The sequence below is a fragment of the Macrotis lagotis genome, chromosome 5, assembly GCF_037893015.1.
Source record: "Macrotis lagotis isolate mMagLag1 chromosome 5, bilby.v1.9.chrom.fasta, whole genome shotgun sequence".
NCBI lineage: Eukaryota > Metazoa > Chordata > Mammalia > Peramelemorphia > Peramelidae > Macrotis > Macrotis lagotis.
The window spans coordinates 32,774,332-32,798,094 of NC_133662.1; positions in this window are offsets into that span (position 1 = coordinate 32,774,332).

The following is a 23,763-nucleotide window of genomic DNA, read 5'->3' on the forward strand; positions in this document are numbered from 1 at the left end:
AACAAACTAATAGATTATCCATGTATTGGCACTTCTGTTTTCAGCCTGTTTTATTTAGTGAACTTATAGTTTGGGCTCTTTTCATATCTTAGTATATCAAAGGACTAAAAAAATATTATCCTAGGCTACAAAAGAGTCAGTATATATACAAGTCTACCTGCCATATATTTTTAATGAAAAGTCCCTAATGGGAAAAGGAGTTGTCAATTGCTTACACAAACCAGTAGGACATGCTGTTTGATGAATTTGTGCCATGATGTTTTCAGGCATTCATTTTTTTATCATCACATTTTAGTTATCATATCTTCCTACTACAGCCAAAGGATTCTTTAACTCCATAGATTTTTTTATAGGTTCAATATATCTAACCTGTTTATTCTATTATATTTTTTTAAATGTTCTTCAGTAAGGAAATATTATAGCACATGGATTGAAATTAAAAAAACTTCAAGATAGATATACACACAAACACAAATATACACAGAGATGCCAGCATAGGTAAAGGAACAGACTCTCTGACACTAGACTGCAAAAGTGTTTAATAGAAAAGAAAGATGATTTAGAAACATATATAAGTTATATTTGTAGCTACATTGGACAATTTTTAAAGTATTCTAATAAGTAATATAAATGTTAAGAAAATCTTCCCAATCTTGTCCATCAAAAAATGTCTAATCATATTTACATGAACTTAATTCAGAAAAATGATTATCACTTCATTTAAATTCCTTATTTACAAGGTGAAGAAATGTTCATTGGTCACATGCTTATATGTAGGAATATTTATAGTAGTGGCTTATTCTAAGAATACTTCAGTACTCATTTTATAAATCACTGTCTCAATTCTTTTCATTGATACATTTTGACATGTTTGGTGAAGGGAAAGTAAACCCAAACTTTTAAATTGGTAAATATTTTTCTTGGCCATGAAAGAACAAAATTCTAAAAAGAGGACTGGTCTCCACACTTCCCTTCCTTTCAAATGCCTTAAAAGAAAATAAAGACAATTTCACCTGTCATCCTTATTTCTTTTCCTCTTCTCTTCTCCTTTAGAAATAAGTTTTCTTTACCAGCTTGGGCTGGAACTTTTGTCTCATTAATAGCAGTAAGATTTCTGCTCAAGGTGTGAAATTGACTGTTTGTCACCTGGATATTTGAAGGTCAAATGGTCATGTACATTTGTATCAATAATGATCATTATTATGAATAATTAAATTAATAAAAATAATGTTTCCCCAAATTCTTTCCTCCTATTTTTTTGATTTCTAAAAATCTTTTGAGATAAAAAATTCCTAAAATATATTCAATAGATTCAACATTTGCCCATTTATCTTTCCTTTGTACTTGCCTAAATTTTTGATTGATAAAATTAATTCCTGAAACTCACAAGTTTCCGTATTCACTTTCAAGGTCACTTACAGAGGATAAAACTAATTATCTCTTCCACAGAGAAAAACCTATATTCACACATACACACACACATATGAGTGTATATATTTTTGTAGGCAAAGTTTAAGACTAGAGCTCCTTAGACCACCCAAGAGAAAAATACAGGAGTTATTCATTGGACTAATTCCAGTGCTGATTGTAAGAGAAATTTTGACCTGCTCCATTTCTAACCTAAGCCCATTTAACTTTCCTTAGGCAACCTGATGACTCCCTTCCCTCCCCTCCTTCTATCTCCAGAGTCTTACCATCTTGATGCTTAACTTAGTATGGATATCTAATAAATTTAGTCCAGTACTTCTTTGAAGTTCCAAGTTCAATATGCACCCCATTTCAGCCTTAGGCATGTGCCTTTCCAGTATGACTAGCATGACTACATTTTAAAATAGGTTTTATCAAACATGACTGAGGCTTAATAATTTGATCTGGTCAAGCATAGAGAATTTTGCAATTTGCTTAGAATTTAGACAAACCACTTTTATCTAAAAATTCCTTCTTGACTTTTCCTATAATTTTTCTTCTCTTAAACAGAAAATATTGTGATTGTATCTCAACTCTGATGGGTTAACAATTAAATCTTTGATCTATAAAATCTAATTAATAAAGTTCAAGGTAAATAATTCTATATCTATAGTATAGTGTGTGTAGGTATGAGTGATAGAGGGAAGAAATGTATCAATAGGATTGTTTATTTGAGAACTAGTGTTCACTTTCTTTCTGGGATATCAGTTTTTCAAATGTAAAATTTACAAAGCTTGGATAAAAGATCTCAAAGATCCCTTGCAGTTCTTAACATTTCACAAGTCTATAACTCCCAAAAGACAAGGATAGCATACTTGCTAAAGTTAACACTTGGACCTTTGATGCAATCCTCTTCTATTTAACCAGCTCTTTTTTACCTCAGAATCTTTCTTTTGCTTCCAATAGCATACTCTTTTGACTACTTTACTTTTTGTCTACAATATGTTCAGATTTCCTCTACCTACCTACCCACTTACCTATCAGGCTGTATATCTATCTGCTCACACATGCACATGTGTATATATATATATATATATATATATATATATACATACTTTTCCTTGACTTTGTTGAACCCTTTAGAGTCTTGTCTTTTCTTCCCCAGTCCTAAATTCCTTAGAAAAGTCTCTAATTCAAACTCTTAAACACGATTTTCAACTCCTGCATACAGTTAGATGACATAGTGGATAGAACATTGGCTTCAAGTCATAAGGATAGTAGCTCACATCCAGTCTTAGACAATTGTCACTAGTTGGGTACCCTTAGGCAAGTAACTTAACCCTGATTGCCTCCAGGGTCATCTTCAGTCCTCCTGATTCATATTTGGCCACTGGACCCAGATGAATCTGAAGGAGAAAGTAAGACTAGACTTAGTACAGTATCCCCTCACTCAAATCCAATTCATGTGCTTGTCATAGCATCACTTCCCCAGATGTCTTCTTCAAGAATGAAGGGAAAACATCATGCCCACCATTCTACCAATTTTTTCCCCTGGGTTACTAATAGTTTTTGCATTATGGATCACTCCTTACATCTTGATACTCTTTGATCCTTTGGATTCAATGAAATTTTTCTCTTCTTGTTTTCATCTTAACTCACTTCATGTTAAAGATAAGAAGATGAAAAAGTTCCATCTTCTTCCTTGGCTTTAATTTCACCTTTTACCTGGAAAAGGAATCTTTGCCTCTCCCCACTCCTAAATCCATTCAGCTTTTGTTTTAGGATCTTCTTTTTCTACTTCTTGTTTCTATCTTCTCTCCCCTCTATCTTCTGGTGAATAACCAGAACCTCTTGGTAGCTTATTCATTCTCAAAGATTCAATTAGCAGCTTTTTGAAGATGATAATGGAATCTAAATCTATATCTCTGACCACAATCCTGAGCTCTAATATCACATTCCCAATTACTAGTTGATAATCTGAGATGATCAACATGTTTTAAACTAAATTCCTTGCCTTCTTCCCCAACCTGCCCTTCCTCTCCTAATCCCTCATTTCTAGGAAGACTTCAATGCAATTAAATTCAACCTAAATTTATTACTACCATTCATTCAGTTCCTTAAGCTCAAGACATTAGTTATCTCGAACTATTCATTCTTCGTTAATCCTCTTCCCCCAATTACTTTGAATCATAAGCCACATTGCTTCTGAAGATACATTGAAATCCTTAAGAATTAACTAAATACTAATTTCCAAGATGGTTAAATAAAATTATTGGGAAGTCTTATCACTTCTACTCCAGTAACATCTCTACTATCTCTTCTATTCTTTCGCTGTCACCAATTATCTGAACCCATATTGCCTCTTTCCTGAACTACTGAAAAGTTTACTAAATCTTCTGTGTTCCTTCTGTCTTTCAAGTCTAATCTTTTTGGAGGAGGAAGAGGAAAAGTAAGAGAAGGAAGATGGGAAAAAGAAGGAAAGGAAGAAAAGGGGGGAAGAAGAAAGGGAAGGGAAAGTTGTGAAGGAGGGAGAATAGGAGGAGGAGAAGTAGAAGGAAGAAAAAAGGTAAGAAAGGAGTAAGGAGGAAAGGAATGAAAGTTCATGGAAGTATTTTTTAGTGGTGGATTGTTCTTCATTTTTAAAGAGGACTAAAATCACTGTGAGTCAAGATACAGTGTGTCCAACAAGGAAAAGGATTAATGTTGGAGGGGATGTGGGAAAGCTGGGACACTAATGCATTATTGGTGGACTTGTGAACTGATATAATCATTCAGAAAAGTAATTTGGAACTGCCCAAAAGGTAATAAAATTGTGCAAAATTGATCCAGTAATATCATTATTAAGTGTTTCCCAAAGAGATCATAAAAAATGGAAAAGACCCATATGTACAAAAATTTTTGTAGTATCTCTTTTATAGTGACAAAGAACTGAAAAACGAGGGAATGTTCATAAATTAGGGAATAACTGAACAAATTATAAGATATGAATGTGATGGAATACTATTGTTCTTTAAGGAATCAAGAGCAGCTTCAAGAAAAACTACTGGGAAAACTGAAAGATAAGTAGATATTAAGACTAGACCAATATCTCACACCTTATACCAAGATAAGGTCAAAATGGAAGTAGGATTTAGACATAAAAGATATTGCTCTAAGTCATTTAGGAGAACAAGAAATAGTTTGATTCCATTAAATTAAAAAAAGTTTTGCACAAACAAAACCACTGCAACCAAAATTAAAAGGAATACAGTAAATTGGGAAGCAATTTTTACAACTAGTGTTTCTGATAAAGGACTCATTTCTAAGATATATAGAGAACTGAGACAAATTTATGAAAAAATATTTCATTCCCCAATTGATAAATAGTCAAAGGGAATGGAAAGGCAATTCTCAGATAAAGAAATCAAAGCTATCTATAATGATATGAAAAATTGCTCCAAATCATTATTGATTAAAGAAATACAAATTAAAACATCTCTGAGATCTCACCTCACACCTCTCAGATTGGTCAATATGACTGGAAAGGATAGTGATCAGTGTTGAAGGAGATCTGGGAAATCTGGGACACTAAGACACTGTTGGTGGACTTGTGAACTGATCCAATCTTTCTGGAGAGCAATTTGGAATTACATCCAAAAGAGCAATAAAAATGTACATACCCTTTGATCTAGCAATATGTCTACTAAGTCTATATCATAAAGAGATCATAAAAAAGGTAAAAATCCCACATGTACAAAATATTCATAGCATTTATTTTTGTAATGCAAAGAACTGAAAATTGATGGGATGCCTATCAATTGGGGAATGACTGAACAAACTGTGATAAATATATATAGATGTGATGGAACACTATGAGGGACAGGATTTCAGAAAAGCCTAGAAAGACTTGCATGAATTGATGCTGAGTGAGATGAGCAAAACCAGAAGAATGTTATACACACTGATAACAACATGAGGTGATGACCAACTATGATGGACCTGTTCATTTCAGTAGCACAATAATTAGAGATAAATTTAATGGACTTGTGATGGAAAATACCATCCATATCCAGAGAAGGAACTATGGAGTTTAAATGAGGACCAAAGCTTATAATCTTCAATTTTTAAAAGTTTTCTTATATATTATGTAATTTTGTTATTTCTAATGTTTTCTTTCTTCCTTCTGAATCTGATTCTTCTCTCTCAACACATTTAATTTTGACCTATGTTTATCATGGTTACACATGTAATTATTTTCTGATGGGGAGGGGAGGGAAGGAGGGAGAAAAATTATAAATATATAAATTATAAAATATATTAATATATAAAATATATATAAAATATATAAAATAAAATATAAAAATTATAAAACTCAAAACTTTGCAAAAAATGATTGGTTAAAACTACCATTATGTGTAGTTGTCAAAAATAAATATTTACATAATAAGAAATCATGAGCAGGCAGACTTCAGAAAAGCCTAGAAATATCTGCATGAACTGACGCTGAGTGAAGGGAACAGAACCAGGAGAACAATGTGCACATTAACTACAATTTTGTGTGATGTTCAGCTATGATGGATTTAGCTCCTCTCCACAGTTTAGTGATCATGGAGAGTTTTAGAAGAATTGAGATGAAAAATGCCATCCATATCCAGAGAGAAAACCACAGAATTTGAATGTAGACCAAAGCATACTATTTTTACTTTTTAAAACTTGTTTTCTATTTTTTTCTTTTTCTTATGATTTTTTTCCTTTAGTTCTGATTCTTCTTTCATGACATGACAAATATGGAAATATTTTTGACATGATTGTACATATATATATATATATATATCATATTACTCACTGTTCTAGGGAGGCAGGAAGGAAGGGAGATAGAAAAAATGTAGAACTCAAAAACTTCAAAAAAGATGAATGTTAAAAACTATTTTTTCACATTATTGAAAAAAATAAAATAACATTCAAAAAAAAAAGATACAGTGTGCCCAAATGCAGCTGATCAGACCAATACAAGTTCAGAATGCTCTACCACAAGTCAGGTACAAATAGTCCATTGAACTTTTGGACTAAATTCTCTAAATTTGCACATCTAGAGAATCTTTTGAGCTACTTCAATTCTGCTTTGCTCCTAGGGTACAGCTCCTTTATGATGTAGTTATGCCATGCTGGACAAAACTTTGCCAGTGTTTAACAAATTCTCTGCAAAATAGTCTTTTGGGCAAGCATATATTTGACATTTTAACCATGTGACGAGACCATCAGAGTTGCACTTTCTCCAGTAGTTTGTATGAAGTACCTCAACAGTTTAGTTGTATGAAGTACCTCAGTGTACTTTATATCTTGCCAGGTGACCTTCAGAGTCTTTCTAAGACATCTCAAATGGAAGTGATTCATTTTCCTGGCAAGGTGCTGCTAAACTATCTAATTTTCATAGGCATACAATAATGAGGTCAGCACAATGTATCTGTAGATCTTAATTTGTTAGGCAGCCTAATACCTTCTCTCTTACATTTACCTTTAGAATCACCTAAACAGATACAAGGAGTATATCAACTTCATTGTCTATGTGTGCATCCCTGTAAAGTAGACTGGGCAGATAGCACAGTAAGTAGAACACTGGTTTTGAAGTCAGGAGGACTACAAATTTGGCCTCAGAACTTTTTAGCTGTGTGACCTTGGGCAAGTCATTTAACCCTGATTGTCTCACATATAGGACTACCTTCAGTCATCTTGATTCATATCTGGCCACTGCACACAGATGACTCTGGAAGAGAAAGTAAAGTTGGTGACTTAGGACAGAATTCCCCTCTTTTAAAACCAAATCATATGCCTATCATGGCATCACCTCCTTGCTTTCATATTTTTCAATAATAAAGAACAAGGGGCAGCTAGGTGGTGCAGTGAATAGAGCACTGGTCCTGGAGTCAGGAGAACCTGAGTTTAAATATGATCTCAGACAATAACCACTAACTTAGCTGTGTGACATTGAGGAAGTCACTTAACACTATTGCCTTGCCAAAAAACAAAAAAGAGAGAGAATGAAAGATAAACATCATCATATCACTGCCAAGGTAAGTCAATTTATCCTTAATATTCAAACGTTCTGCATTTGCTGTAACCAATGGTTTCATGAATAGATGGTGTGGTGCTGATTGCTCTCTTGGTGTTAATTTTTACACCAACATTTGGACAAGCAACAGGGAGTTGATCCACACTTCTTTGTATCTCAGTTTCAGAGGCTGCTTTGAGTGCACACTCATTTCTAGGGAAAAAAAATCATGCACTAACTCTCCCTCCAATTTAGTTTTGATTTGTAGTCTTTTCAAGTTCAGTAATTTAACTTCAGTGTGATAGCCAATCCTGATGATATGTTTGTCCTTATTAAAGGCACTTGACAATATTGCTTAAAACTTCATGCAAAAAAAATATGGGAGCAAGCACACAGCCTCACTTCACTTACACTGGTGATTGGGAAAACTGAAGATATTAGAAGGAGGCTTAGAAAGAAAACTGGAAAGTGGGACATCTTTGAAAATAATATATTGAATGTACTATATATGTTTATATGTATATATTATAATTTTAAAATCAAGTTGTAGGTAACATTGAATTCTTACAGATAGTTTGACTTTCTTTTCTACTTTAGATACCAGAAATTTCTTTAATGGTATTCACTAAAATTAGATTAAAAATAAAATGAGGAATTCAGGGAGGCATGATCTGATACAAAGTAAAGTGAAGTGAAAGTATATACACAAAGACTATATCAGTACAATTGGAAAGAACAAAAATAAATTTTAAAATTTGAAATTATAATTTTTCCCAATTTAGTGACATCGGCCTGGTTCTTCTTTTTCTAAGAAGTCAGTGAAGTTGGCCTTGATATAGTTTCTTTAGCTCAACTCAGTCCAGTTTTCTCTTTTTCCTTCACTTATCTCACTTCCTGTTTGGGAAACCCTATCTACTTTAGAGATAGCTCCTCCAGTTTTATTCAAATTTCTTAGAGTATAACCAAGTCTTTCACAGAAGCTCTTTGATTAATTCAAGGAGGTCTATAGACCCCATTCACACTTGGTTTTTGATAAATTCAATCAATGTAGAATATGTTCTTACCTAACAAAGGTAATTCCTTTTAAGTGGGTGGAATAATCAATGGAGCCTCCAGGCAAAACTTTCAGTACTTAGTCTTTAATGAATCTTCCTTGAATTGAATGGCTGGTTGGGAGAATAGGGAGTTGAAATAACTCTTTAAATGTCCTGATGAGTCTATAAAGATGTCATATTATTGAGAGTATGGTGAAACAGTGCTTTACCAGCAGTAGCCTCAATCTTAGTCCTATCAATATATTGTCATGTAAACAGGAAAATCCCTCTGGCCCTTCCCATCTGACAAGTGTTATGACTGAGGAAGAGGTTTATTCAATCCATCAGGCATTTATTAGGCATCTACTATATATCAGACACTGTACTTTGCACTTGGGAACACCAAAACTAAAAACAATTCTATAATATTTATAGTATTTTTCCTCCTTCCCTCCTTCCTTCCTTCCTTCCTTCTTTCCTTCCTTCCTTCCTTCCTTCCTTCCTTCCTTCCTTCCTTCCTTCCTTCCTTCCTTCCTTCCTTCCTTCCTTCCTTCCTCCCTTCCTTCCTTCTTTCCTTTCTCTCTCTCTCTCTCTCTCTCATTCCTTTTTTTCTTTTCTTTCTTTCAGACAGGAATCTAGATAAATTTCTCACTAAAAAAAAAAGAAAGACCCTCAAACATTCCAAGCAATGTTATCATCTAACAGACAATATGCTGAACGACCTGGGAATGGTTAGCTTTGAAAAAAACATAGCTAGAGAAGTAGAGGGAAACAGGAGAAAGTGAATGATGAACACACACACACATCACCTTCATTTTCAAATATATTAAGAACTGTCATATGGAAGAGCAGTTAGACTTACATTGTTTGGTCACAGAGGATGTAACTAGGGCAGAAGATGATAGCTACGGTTAGAAATATATAAATTCCATAGAAGAAAAGAACACAAACAATTAGAATGATACAAAAGAACATTGAACTTTCTCAAGGTTTAGTGAAGTCCCACATTGGAGATCTTAAAGCAGAGTTTAGGTGAACATTTCTCATAGTGCTTCGTACATAGTGTTTAATAAATGCTTTTTATTCGTTCATTAATTTATTCTTTTATGTTATAGAGGAAATTTATTCTTTACTTACCATTGAAATCTAAGGTTCCAACATTCTATTTGCATTTCTCAGAAACTCTTTTTCTCAGAAATTTTTCAGAAAATCTCTTAGAGATTTGTGTTTGCAAGGAGTTGGTTAATAACAATGTGTATTCTACTGCCCTCTACTGGAATAGTATGAAAGTCAGGCCAACTTGTCTAAGAAATTCCTTAGGAGCAAGTTTAAAAAAATAATGCTACTATGGATCTTATGCAAAGAAGGCACTGTAATAGTAAGTACAGGCTTTTCATTTGGGGAACTCAGCTTCTTCAGTTTAAAACATGGTGCTTCATTGTTACATACTAGAAAACCATATGAAGTTTAATTCAGTAGCAAGATAAACTCTAATTTGCAAAACTAACTTTAAACTTTCCTGAAACTGAAAATAGAACTAAGGTAAACAATAACATATTCATTCCATTTACAACCCCCATTCTCCTCCCCTATAAAAAAAAAACAGAAGATCTGTGTTTCTGTGTCTCTCTCTCTATGTTGCTCCAAGTCTCTTTCTGACTCTGTCTTTCATTTTCTCTCTCTTTAATCTTAATCAGTTTTTGTGTCTCTGTCTGTCTTGGAGTCAGGAAGACCTGGATTCAAGTCCCTAATCTAAAAGAAACTGACAGTAAAATCCTGGGCAAACAACTTAAACTATCAATACAATAACTCTCTAAGACTTTAAATGCATGAAAGGAGTTTTCAGAGCCAGGACTTTCTGTACTTATCAGTGAAATCACAGATTAAGTCACAATCATCATTCTCAATTTATGGAAGCTGCACAATTTAGTACAAAGAGTTGTTTGAAAAGAAGACAAGAGAGCTAGTGGCTAATTCCTGCATACAACTTTAGGTAAATAATTTCATGGACCTGTGCCTCAGTTTTCCAGTTGATAAAATAAAAATTCCAATCTTTTTAGAGAGAAATTCTTGAAGAAAAATATTTTTTTAAATGTAATTCTGGAGTTTCTATATGATGTTACATCATACTATTTAGATTTAATAGATAAAACCTCAGGTTTGTGAATGTTTTCTCTTTTTGCATTTTTTTATTTTTATTTTTGCAAAGCAATGGGGCTAAGTGACTTGCCCAAGGTCATACAGGCAGGTAATTATTAAATGTCTGAAGTCAGTTTTGAACTCAGGTCCTCCTGACTCCTGGGCTGGTGCTCTATCCACTACACCACCTAGCTATCCCTTGTGAATGTTTTCTATAAAACATGATGGCTTAAAAATTGAGGCTGCTTTGTTTAACCCATGACAGCTATTGGTTTCCTATGTGATTTCAGTCTTAATTTTTTAAAAAATTGATATTTATTCTTTTTTTTACATCATCTTTTTCCAAATATATCCTTCCCTACTTCCTTTTCCATAAAGCAAGCTTGTAAAACAACAACAAAAGAAAATAAATGTGTGGGGGGGTGTGCTCCCCCACTTTAGCAAAGGAAGGAAAGACACTAGGTTTCCAAACGAATCTTTTCAAAATATCCCTGTTCTAGAGATAGTCACAGTACTTGCTTCCTTTCCAGCTTGTGAGTCAAATCCCAAGTAGCTTCAATCATTTTTTTTTTAGTTTTTGCAAGGCAGTGGGGTTAAGTGGCTTGCCCAAGGCCACATAGCTAGGTAATTATTAAGTGTCTGAGGTCGGATTTGAACTCAGGTACTCCTGACTCCAGGGCCGGTGCTCTATCTACTGTGCCACCTAGCCACCTAGCTGCCCCTCAATCATTTTTTAGTAAATTCCCATCCCCTAATTAAAATGTTTCATTCTCACAAAACATCAACAAAGCCTTGAGGGAAAAAGAAATTCCCAGCCTTGTATTCAATAAATCTGAATGGTGATCAAGAGAATTGTTGTCTTATAATTTTATTGTACCTCTAGGTCAGGGAAGCACAGACAGCTTTTCTATTCCCTTTCTTCACAGCTACCTAGATCATTCCTTGTTTTTTTTTTCTAAAATCTTATGCTGTTTTGGGGCAGGGGACTACCCTAAAACTCAGAACAAAGAGCAAAGGTGGATAGATGGCAGCAGAGGACAATTCTAAAGTCAATATTCCCTGTGAGGATTGGTTTCTTCAATTTATCCACCCCCCTTCTTTCTCTCCCTCACTCTCACACGCTTTCCCTCTCCCTCTCGCTCCTGCTCTCTCTCTCTCTCTCTCTCTCTCTCTCTCTCTCTCTCTCTCTCTCTCTCTCTCCTCTCTCTCTCTCTCCTCTCTCTCTCTTTTCCCCCCTCTTCTTTTTGTTCTCCATTTCTCTCAAAGCAGATCATTTTACTTCTATTTTGTGGCAACAATTCTAGAATGTTTATGTTTATTACATTACTATGTAATCTTTTAAGGAAGTGACTCATTCATCTTTCATAATTTGGAACAAGACATTTTAGAATCCCAGTTTTTCCTACCTGAACTGGAGATAAAGAAATCTCCATGGAAGCATCAGGTTTTTTTCCCTGATTAGTAATACTTATTTCTACTAACATCCTTCTAGAATGTCTCATGCTGGCATGGAATGGATCCTTGCTTCTTGGAGGTTTTGACAACTGAAAATAAGCCCTGGAAGTTACCATCAAGCTGGAAAGTTTTCAAATACAGCCAAACATGGACTGACTGTTTCTTGTTCAAGGACCAAGTTACAGTGGCTAAATACAACATGTACCATATTGGAAAAACAAACGGGTCTACAATCAGAGAACCTGAGATTAAATATGACCTCTGATGTTTATTATCTGTGTGACCTTGGATAAACTGCTTAACCATAGTAGGGGCTTCTGTTTCCTGTTCTATAAAACTAAATAGTTAGATTATATGATCCCTAAGGTCTATTCCAACTTAAATACTGTAATAATTTGTTTTTAGCAAAGCAACTCTTAAAGATCTGTATCCTTAGAATATTTAAGTAAACAAACATATGGCACTGGTAAAGAGGTAAAAAGAGATTTTGCAGGGCCTTGAAAAAAACACCCCATCTCTACCCAATGCTCTTTTTAAAATGACAAGGGGAATAAGCAAAGAAACATGGAAATTCCAGACTCAAACATTGCTCCAGAATGAGCAGGGCCTCGAGGCAAAGAAGTTGACAAGATGATATAACAGAAAGAATGTAGTCCTGTGATAGAGGGAGGGGGGAGGAAAAAAAGCAGAAGAGGATGAGAAAACAGAAATGAATGGTATTCTCTATTCTCTTACCACTACTGCATTTCCCAATGTGTCACTCATTATATAAACAAGTGATTAGGTGGATTCTCAGGAAAGCTTCCTTCCAAACCCTGAGTTGAAACTGTAGGTAAAGGAGTTTCAGTAAGAGTTACCTCATTCCAAAATATAACAAAGAATCTAATAATTTTAAGCTAGAAGCACCTTAATGAAAATATAAATTAATTTTCTCATTTTATAGATGATGATTCTGAATCTCAGGAAGCTAATGTATGGTCATACTTAAATTTTAGTGAAAGCCAAGAGAAAAAGTAAGAACATCAATTTTGTACCAATATCTTCTTACTTTCAAATCAATAAGCATTTATTAAGTGTCTGCTATATGCAGTGCTAATAACTAGACACTGAGCATAGTCATTTGCAATTTATGAAGCCAGGAGAATTAGCATTATGTAGTGACAAGAGATCTGAATTTGAAGAGACTCTGAGTTCAAATGCCAGGTCTGCTACTACTATTTGTGAGACCTTGGATAAGTCACTTCATATTTCCAAGACTCACTTTTTTCATAAGATTTTCAAAGGTCCCTTCTAGATATAAATATGGAATTGAAAAATAGTTATTTTTGACTCAGTCATAATATCTTTGGTACTTCCTCACATGGAGAATAGAATCACAAGATTTTATATCTCTAAGAAGATCACCTGCTTCATAGTCCATATCTTCTTTCATTTATTTTAATTTCCCAACAGCTACCCTATTTGGTTTCTACTTCAGGAAGGAATCATGACTCCCCCAAGATAAACTCATCATCTAAAGTGTCATAGTACTGGAGACTGATTCATCAACACCTCAGCTGCCTCTCCACTCTGATTAGAGAGCTGGAGGTTGTAGAATGCATCCTCACATTATAGAAAGTGAAGAATTTTTCTGCTAGCTCATCATTCCTCATAATCTGTCCAGCTTGGTTTCAAGTCCCACAAACATCCTACCCTGGAATTAGGTGCCCTCTGGCAGTCTCTCCCCCTCCCCACTCATGCTTTTCAGCTTCTTTTTTTGTGTATTTTCTTCCCTCCCCATTCTTTATTTGTATGCTACTTGAGAACATTGATTACCTTTCCTCTTATTATTTTTATCTCCAACATTTAGCACTCTGATACAGGTTGGCACTTTATAAAGCCTATTGACTATTAACAATTTTACAGATGAAGAGGCTGAGAGAGGTGTAGTATCTTGGTCAAGGTCATTTAGCTAAGTCCAGTTCCTTTTCCCCATTAGTTCATGCTCATGTCTTTCCTTTCAGAAGAGGCCTACATTATGAATGCCTCCCAGTATAATGTTTTTTTTTTAATTTTAAAGTAGCTAATACCTCATGGAAAAGGGTTAGAAGGTTGCTGCCTGGTATCCTTTCAAAACTTTCCAAATCATGAGTTTCCTTCTGTAAAGACTAGCTTTTATCAGTATATTGTGTTGGAGAAAAAACAATATCCCTAAACTAAGGAATATAGCTACCATTCAATCATTTTTCAGTTCTGACTCCATTTGGGATTTTCTTAGCAAAATGACTGGAGAATTTTGCCATTTCCTTTTCCAGCTCACTTTACAGATGAGGAAACCAAGGCAAACAAGATTAAGTGACTTGCCCAAGGTCACACAAGTAGTGAGAGTCTAAAGGCCAGATTTGAGATCATAATATAGAAGTAGAAAGGAACAATTCCATTTAGTCCATACTTCTCATTTGATAGATAAGGAAACAGAAGGAAATTAATGAACAAGGACCTTAATTATTCATGCTTGGAAACAGGTTATCACCTAGGACTCATTTCCTCCCTGTATTGGACCTTTATTGGCATGACAAGGTCACAAGATTAGTTAACTTTTGTATTTTAAATAATGGGAAGGGAATAGAGTGAGGGACTTAGTGGTAGGGTTACGAATTAAAATGAAATAAAATTTTAAAAATAAAATGAAATAAAATTAAATTAAAAAAAGAGAAGAGAAAACCAGAAGTAAACAGAAAAGCAAAATTTTGATAGTTACATATATAATTTATTATATCTTTTGTTTATTCTATAAGCATTTTTATATCTTCCTCCCCATGCAACCCCTGTTAAACAATTAATCAAGAATGAAAGTTCTGACCAATAACAATAAAAATTCTCGTGATAAATATACATAATTCAGCAAAACAATATCCATATCTTAAATGTAAATCTCATCTTGTATTCTCTCTGGAAAGAAGTGAGTGGTATGTTTCATCTTCAGTTATTTGCATTGATCAAAATTCTAAAGTCATTCAAAAGTGATTTTCTCTAAGATGTCATCACATAAAGTGTTCTCACTCTGCTTGGCCCACTCATTAGTTTGTAGAGGTCTTTCCAATTTCTTTTGAAACTGTCCACTTTGTCATTTCTTTTGGTATAATATTTTAAAACATTCTTATACAATTATTGTTTAGCCATTCCTCACTAAAGGAAGAGAGCAATAAAGGTGCTTCTTTAGTTTCCAGTTTTGACTACTTTGAAAAGAGGTGCTATGAATATTGTTCTACAAATAGATGCTCTTCTTCTTTCTTTGATAAGTGTACTAGGGTATATCCCTAGTAGTGACATAGTTGAATAATTTACTATTTACAAAAAAGGAAAAACAAGATATATAATAATAATAATTCATGATTTGGGGTAAAATCCTCTTTTTTAGGTTTTTTGTAATAGACATGCTCATTATATTTGGTACTTCATAACTTCAGAGCTTTTTAAAAATTTAATCTATCCCAAGAGAGTCTCAGAGATAACCAAAATATATATTCTATTGTTTTGCTTATTTGCAACCATTCTCATTGCTTTTTATTTCATAGCTGAATTTCAGAATAAATAGAAACCTTTAGACAAAAAATGAAGGGAAAGCTATTTTACTCAGTTGGAAATCTTTATAGCTGATTCATGGAGTACTCAGAAAGTAGCTGCCTCCCGACTTTTCAACAACTTGAAGGAGTAAGATCATATCTCTAGAACTGAAGGGTACCTTTAAGATCATTGAGATCAGTCTCTTTATCTTACAGATTAGGAAACTGAGACCTAGAGAAATAAGTGACTTGTCCAAGTTTACTCAGATCTTACAACTCATGGCTGAGATGTGAGTCTATGTCCTTCATCTCCAAATACGGGGTGCTTTCCACTTTTCTAATGAAGTTTTCAAGATATTTCATGGGGCTCATTTAAGTTTCACAGCAAATCTGAAGTAAATTCTACAAGTGTTATTATCCTCATTTCACAGATGAGGAAGGAAACATACATCAATATTGCCCAAGGTCACACAAAAGGCTCTTTAAAGGAAATTCAAACCAAGTTTTGCTGATTCTGAATCCAATATAACCATGGTATCAAACTCAAAACTAGGGGCCATTTAATCATACATATAGATATTTACAGTCTTTATATTGACTTTGAAAACTATATATTGGTATCATCTATGTTTTATTGCATTTTTAATTAATTTATTAAATATTTCTCAATTACATTTTAATCTAATTGGAGCAGCAGTAGTTCTGCAATACAATATACATTAAACTGAGTGGAAATCATTCTGTTTCATTACTCTCCCCAAGCTTTACTTCCTTCTAATTACTATACTAAGTTGTGGACAGTGTTTGAGCTTACCAGAAGTACTTTTGAATAACCCACCAAACATAGCAATAGGAGAGAAATCCAATGAGAAATGTCAAAAGCTCATAACCCTAGTCCTACTCCTCAAATAATACAATCAAATCTGAAGAAAAGGAAGAAAATCAAAGGTACAGTGTCACCATCTGAAAAAAAGAGTCATACCTCAAAGACAACGGAAATCTGAAGGGATAAAAGAGAAACTGGGATTTGAGAAGGATCACAAATGAGACTCTAGTTCTAGCATCTGTGAATAATTCAGGGATATGATATGGAATCTTTGAAACTCAATTACTTTCTCTCTCTCTCTCTCTCTCTCTCTTTCTTTATCTCTTTATCTCCTATCTTTTCTTTCTCCTCTTTATTGTAAAATATTATTTATAAAAGTCTGCTTGTTCTCTGTCTTGACAATAAGCATGTCCCCAATACATATAAATATTTTGAATATATCAGAAAATAGATATGTAATTGTAGATATTATTTCTATTGACTTTTTTAGTATTACTTTGAAATAAGATGTTTTCTCGACCTTTAGCCTCTTCTCCTTCAGATGCCCCTATAAATCTGTTTCTTAAAATATCTTATAATTGTGTTGCCATTCATAATTGTGCATTCCATCTTTTAATATCTGGTTCATTCAATCTGTGTTTCTAGTCACTTTATAAGTATTTGCTAATCACAATGCCTGCTCTTGAGTCATCATCTTCATCCCTTTTCAATCATGACCCACTGCAACCTTAGAATCTGCTCCTTGGTTTTTCTTCCTTCCCCTTTGGGTGACATGCTTATTTTGCCCAGAACCAGATTGCCCCTTCCATTCCAGTCACTAGTCCCAAGCCACGATGTTATATGCTTACTCTCCCCACTTTTCAGTTCCCTTTTACATGTTGTCTTCTATCACTGTAACGGGCAGGGCTGTATTTTTTCCCCTAGCAGATAGGGATAAATGGAAAGGGTAGCAGTGATTTAATGTGTTGATCCAGGAAGATTCATCTTCCTGAGTTCAAATTCAGCCTCAGAGCCTTACTACTGTGTGACCCTGGGAAAATCACTTAATCCTGTTTGCTTCAGTTTCCTCATCTGTAAAATGAGTTGGAGAAGAAAATGACAAACCACTTGAGTCACAAAGAATTGGACAAAACTGAAACTACTGAACAACAACAAAGCTCTAGCACTAAGTACACACTTAGTAAGTACTTTCTTAGTAAGTGCTTTTTCTGTCTCTAGGTCTCCCTCTCTCCTTCTTAAGTACAACAGAGACTAATATGCTGTTTTTCTGCTTTTTTTCCATCCTGAAATACAATTGTGTAGATGTGAGTATACATGTATGGATATAAGAATGTGTGCTCATGTGTGAAAGAATTTTGTAGTGAATAGAGTCACCCTTAATATCATGGTCCAAGTTCTACATCTAACGTATACTGATTATATAGGAAGATACAAAAGTTACTTTATTTCTTAATTCACTAAGAAGATCCCTAAGATGATCAGTTGCAATATAAGAATGAATGAGGGTGGCTAGGTGGCGTAGTGGATAAAGCACCAGCCTTGGAGTCAGTAGTACCTGAGTTCAAATCCGGTCTCAGACACTTAATAATTACCTAGCTGTGTGGCCTTGGGCAAGCCACTTAACCCCATTTGCCTTGCAAAAATCTAAAAAAAAAAAAAGAATGAATGATGTTTATATCAAGAGTTGTTGACCTGGAGAGCAATTTTAAAAAAATAGACAGACAGACTGAATTGCAATAAAATTCATGTCCTTTGTAAGTCTATTTTTTTCTTTTATATGCTAAAAAACATTATTCTGAGAGAGACTAACACCAAGGTTTCACCAAGTTGCCAGGAGTAGAAGATATAAAAAACTTAAGCACCTCCATTATATACTGATGAATTCACAAATCTAGATACACTGATACTGAAAAAGAGATAAAAAAAAACAAACACAAGAGTTAGGAATAAGGATTATATGTGTTTTATTTACTAGAATTTATATTATATACATATACACAATATGTGTATATATATATATGTGTGTGTGTGTGTGTGTGTGTGTGTGTATAAATTTTATTTTTCTATGTATTTGTTGTCAATGCTCCACTTCTCTCTAAATTAAGAAAAGGTAAACTCCTTGAGGTCAGGTCTATTTCACTTGTGTTTGTATTCTTAGTACTGAAACATAATATGTAACCTAGATGTAGTTACTGAATGTGAAATGAAAAAGGGATCTGCTAAAGGAATCAGAAAACTTAAACTCTGTTCCTAACAAGCATTCCCTGCCTGATTTTACACAGTCATTTAATTAGTCTGTACTCCTCAAACAAATTTCATTTGTTTAAAATGAGTATTCATAAATCTTGTCTTGATTCATATTCTTTATAAGTTTTAAATGTTGATGACATATCAGTAATACATGAAAGTTATTATGTCCTTAAAATAAAAATGTGACAAAAAGCCTAAAGTTAATTACCCTATTTCTCAAATATGCAAGTTACAGAATAGTCTCCTATAAGCCTATAGAGAGTAATCAGAGATTGATAAAATGTCACTAATAGACAAAGCCTTAGAAAATATCTAGGACCATAATCCTTTAGATTTAGAAATGAAAGTAAAGATATAGGTCAGTGAGTTCAATTGTTTCATTATATATTTTGCACAGTGGGTACTTGTTTTTAGGGTAATGACAGAAAGAATCAATCAATCAATCAATATTATTAAGTGACAACTTACTATGTCCCAAGTCCTGCATTAAGTGCTATTGGACAATACAAAAAAGAATATTTGATTTTCTAGTCCTCAAAAGAGATTACAACTTTGTTGGGGAGATGAATATTATATATAGAACACAAAATAATGAAAAACAATTAAATATTAACCTGATATAAATGTAATAGGATCATAGTGAAGCCAAAAAAGCAGTATGGCCTGGATTAGTCAGGCACAGATTCAAGAAGAAAGTAGATTTGAGTTAGATCTTTAGAGATAGGTGGAATTAGAATAAAAAGAAAGAAGAATATTCCAAGTAGAACAAAGTCCTAGAAGGAAGAATTAGTATTCAGGTTAGAAGTGGTGATGGCAAAGGGATAACAATAAAGAACATATATTGATTTGTAGAACACAGAACTTTTAGATGTCTACAGTAGAAAGAGTCTTTAAGGGCATAATAGAAGTTAAGGCTGAACAGGTTGCTCACTAATAGACAAATGTTCAAAGGATATGAGCAGGCATTATTCAGAAGAAAAAACTAAAATCTCTATGCTCATATAAAAATGTTCTAAATCACTATTCATTAGAGGAATGCAAATTAAAACAACTCTGAGGTACCATTTTACAATTTTCAGATTGGTTAATATGTTAGAAAAAGATCAAAGAAAAAGAGAAAAGGCTTATATGTACAAAAATATAGCAGTTTTTTTCTGGTGATAAAGACCTGGAAATTAAGAACTGTCTATCAATTTCACAATGATTGAACAATTTGTGGCATATGATTGTGGTGGAATCCTTTGAAAGATTTAAGAACTCTGATCAGTGTAATGACTGACCATATTTACTGAGGACCTAAGAAAAACAGCATGCTGCCCAGTTCCAGGCAACAAGGTGATTTAGTCAAGGTGTAGAAAGAGTCAAATATATTTTTGGACTTTTCTATTGTGTGGATTTATTTTGCTTGACTATGTTTATTGGTTGTAAAATTATTCATGTTGGATTCTCCCCCTTTATATTAGCTGGGAAGGGATCAAGCAGGGGTGGGGGAAAGGCACTGGTAATAGTAATTTCAAAAAAAAGAAAAAGAGGTTATTGTAGCAGTTCTTTTTTAAAGCACAAACAATAAGAGAAGGAAGTTCACAAAGAAGCACAGACAGGAAGGTTATTTTTTAAAATAACAGAAATTAATGTAGACTTTAAAAATAACAAATATTGTGTAATGGAAAGTGTTGATTTCATATAGAATCTTCTTTTTGCATTCTGTTGGGTGTTTGGAAATATCCCCTCTTAATGTTAAGTTCAGGATAAAATAACAAGAATTGTTTTTCTACTTCACCTTCCTTGGTGCATATCCTAAGCATGGTAGGTCTTTTTTCACCTGTCTTTTCTCTTCCTAGCTTGGTTCCTCTCCCACCTTACTGTGTATGTTTCTCAATTCTGGGGAGGAAGAGAGACTTAGATAAATCCATTCTGCACTCCGAGAGAGAGAGAGAGAGAGAGAGAGAGAGAGAGAGAGAGAGAGAGAGAGAGAGAGAGAGAGAGAGAGAGAGAGGTGTTAAATTAAAATTTTTCTATCTGCCTCCTAAATATTGTTGGTTTGGGAAAAAATTTATTTTTATATTTAAACCATTTCCCTGATCACTATCCCTAAAAGATAAAGAGGTGAAGTTCCTTCCCATAAAATGCTAGTTAGTTATACAAAAGACCATCACAAGCACTGAATAAATTGCTTTATCTAAAATGATGGTAAATAGAAAACAAGAAAAGTTATACAAATTAGTATGGAATATATCAATCAACACAAAGAATAAATGAACTCTGGTAGGGGAGCAAGACAGAGAGACATACAGACAGACAGTCTTCTATCTCACCTAAGGGCAAATTCCCTAAGATTTCTAGAAAGACAAGCTAGAAATCAGGGGACAAGTGTCATTGACTTCTCTATACTTCTGAAAGTAGCTTCCCAAAGTCTTTTTTAAAAATCTCTCTCCAGGTTTCTCCCCAAAGAGAGTGTGGAATCATGTCTCTCTTTTGCAGCAGGAAACAAAGAGGTTTTACTTTTTTCAAGTTCTGACACTAATCCCACCTTTCACATAATCACAGAGTGTAAAGTCTTTATTCTTTCCCAAAATAGGGAGGGTCTTATACAAATGATCTAAGTATAAACCTGAAGTCATATACACCTACCTTACCAAATGATGACTGCCCTGTTTTCAATATCAGAATTTTGCTATATTAGTGATGCTCTTGTTTGCCTGGATAAATTACTTAATCTGTGTCTTGTTTTCATCATTCTGGAATTCCCAGTAGTGTATGCTTTTTTAAACTTCTTACAATTTCTCCAATCACATTCTAAGTTTTGAATTTCAGGTATAATTATTTTGAAGATCTTAGTTCTTGCAAAATTTACTTATTTTTAAACTGTTTTTGTAGTGACAATGAATTTGAAATTGAGGGAATGCCCATCAACTGAAGAAAGGTTGAACAAGTTGTAGTGTGTGATTATGATAGAAGACTCTTTTTCCAAAATAAAAAATGAGAGGGGATGGTTTCAGAGAAACCTGGGAAGACTTATAAGTATAGATGTTAAGTAAAACGATAACTAGGAGAACACAAGACATAGTAACAGCAAAACCAAATCATGATAAACAATAAAAGACAACTACTCTAATCAATAAAACAATCTACAATTCCAAAGGACTCATGATGAAAAATGTTACCCATGTCCAGAGAGAGAATTGATGAATTCTTAGCACAGATTGAAACAATTTTTTCTTTTTGTTTTTCTTTCTTCTTTGTAAAATGACAAAATGGAAAAATTTTTTACATGCCTTCTCATATGTAATAGGCATCACATTACTTGCCTTCTTAATGGGTGGGGGAAGAGCTGGAGGCAATAATAAAATTTGAAATTAAAAATTAAAAAATACATGTTAAAAATAAAAATAAAGTAGGGCATTTCTTTGAAAAAGGGATATATTTGGGAGTTTTGTTTGAAAATATCCTCTGTCCTTTAGTTCATCTGTTTGATATATTCACCAATGGTTCAGAGAGAAATCTAGTGTTACCTCTACACCTTGCTGAGACATTTAGAGTAGGATTTTTATACAGAATCCAAAGTCACATAAAACTTAAATGAAAGAGGAAATATAATTATATTCTTGGTTTATCAAGACATTGAGCAAGTAATTTACTAAAAACTACATTTGTTCTTAATTAGTTGCTGCTTAACAAACCTTTTACATGTGCCCACTATAATTTATAGGATTATACATTTAGAAGTACAAGGAACTTTGAAGGCTAGTCCAATCTCATCTTTTTGCAGATGAGGAAATTAAGATTTAGAGAAACTAAGATTACATAGTTAGAGAGTAATTTAATAAGGTTATAAATCCAGGTCCATTTAACTCCATATCTACTGTTCCAAATACTAGCTTACCTAGACAAAAAAATCTGAGCTTCTTAAATAATCATACTAGACATTCAGAATATAGAATGTAATTAGAAAGAATGTAAATGATATACCCAAAAAATAGTCATCCAGTTTTTGTCCAGTCATGGGGGAACTAGCTACCCAAAGGGAAGTAGAGTTTAGAGTGGCTAGAGAACTGGACAGGTAGTTAGGATTAGATTTCTGTCACAAACACTTAATAGTTACGAGACCCTGGTGAAGTCCTTTAACATCTCTGATCCTCAGTTTCTTCATCTGGATATTAATAGCATCTATCTCACAGAATTTTGAGGAATCAAACAAGATAATATAATTAACACACTCTGAAAATTTTTAAGTACTTTGTAAATGTTACTAGTTTTATTATTAGTAATATTACTATTACTTCCTGAGGAAGTTAATTCTACCATGGGATAGTTTTAATTGTTAGAAAGATTTTCTTGACATTAGTCCAAATTCTTTCCTTTGTAATAATAGTGATAAAAATTTATAATATCATGACTTTGTAATTGAAAGAAACTTTAGAAGCCATCTAGTCTAAAATTTTCAAATTCACTACCTATTACTTGCAAGAACCACAGAACACCCTAATGCAGTCAATCAGATGAAAATTTAACTGAAAAATGTTTAATAAAATAAATAAAAGTATAACATAGATAGAACTTCGTTGTTGTTTTCTCAGTTGTTTGCTCAGTTTCCTCAGCAAAGATCATCATCATTCCTGACATATCCTTCTCAACACTACCTGAGATCAGATTAGCTTTGTTAACTCCCATAATCACATCGTTGCTTCATACTTAGCTTATAATTCACAAAAACTCCAGATCTTCAGAGGAATTGGTGAACTAAAGTAACTGTTCTGTATCTTCCTCTTCTTATACTTGTGAAGTTGATATTTTAGTCCTAAACTGTTAAAATTTTTATGAATTTTAGTTCTGTCAACTTGTGTGTTACTTCTTTCCTCTGTATTTTCCACAAATGCCATGTATTCCTTTATTCAAATAACTTTTAAAATATTAAATACTTATAAGGCCAATGGCAAATTACTGGGACCATACACTAAACTTTAACTACAGTCCTGGCACTCCCATATTCCAAACTGAGTGACTATCTTCCAAGATAGCATTTAAACAACTTTTACATTTAAACAACTTTTGAGCAGGGAAAGAATATCACCTAGGAAG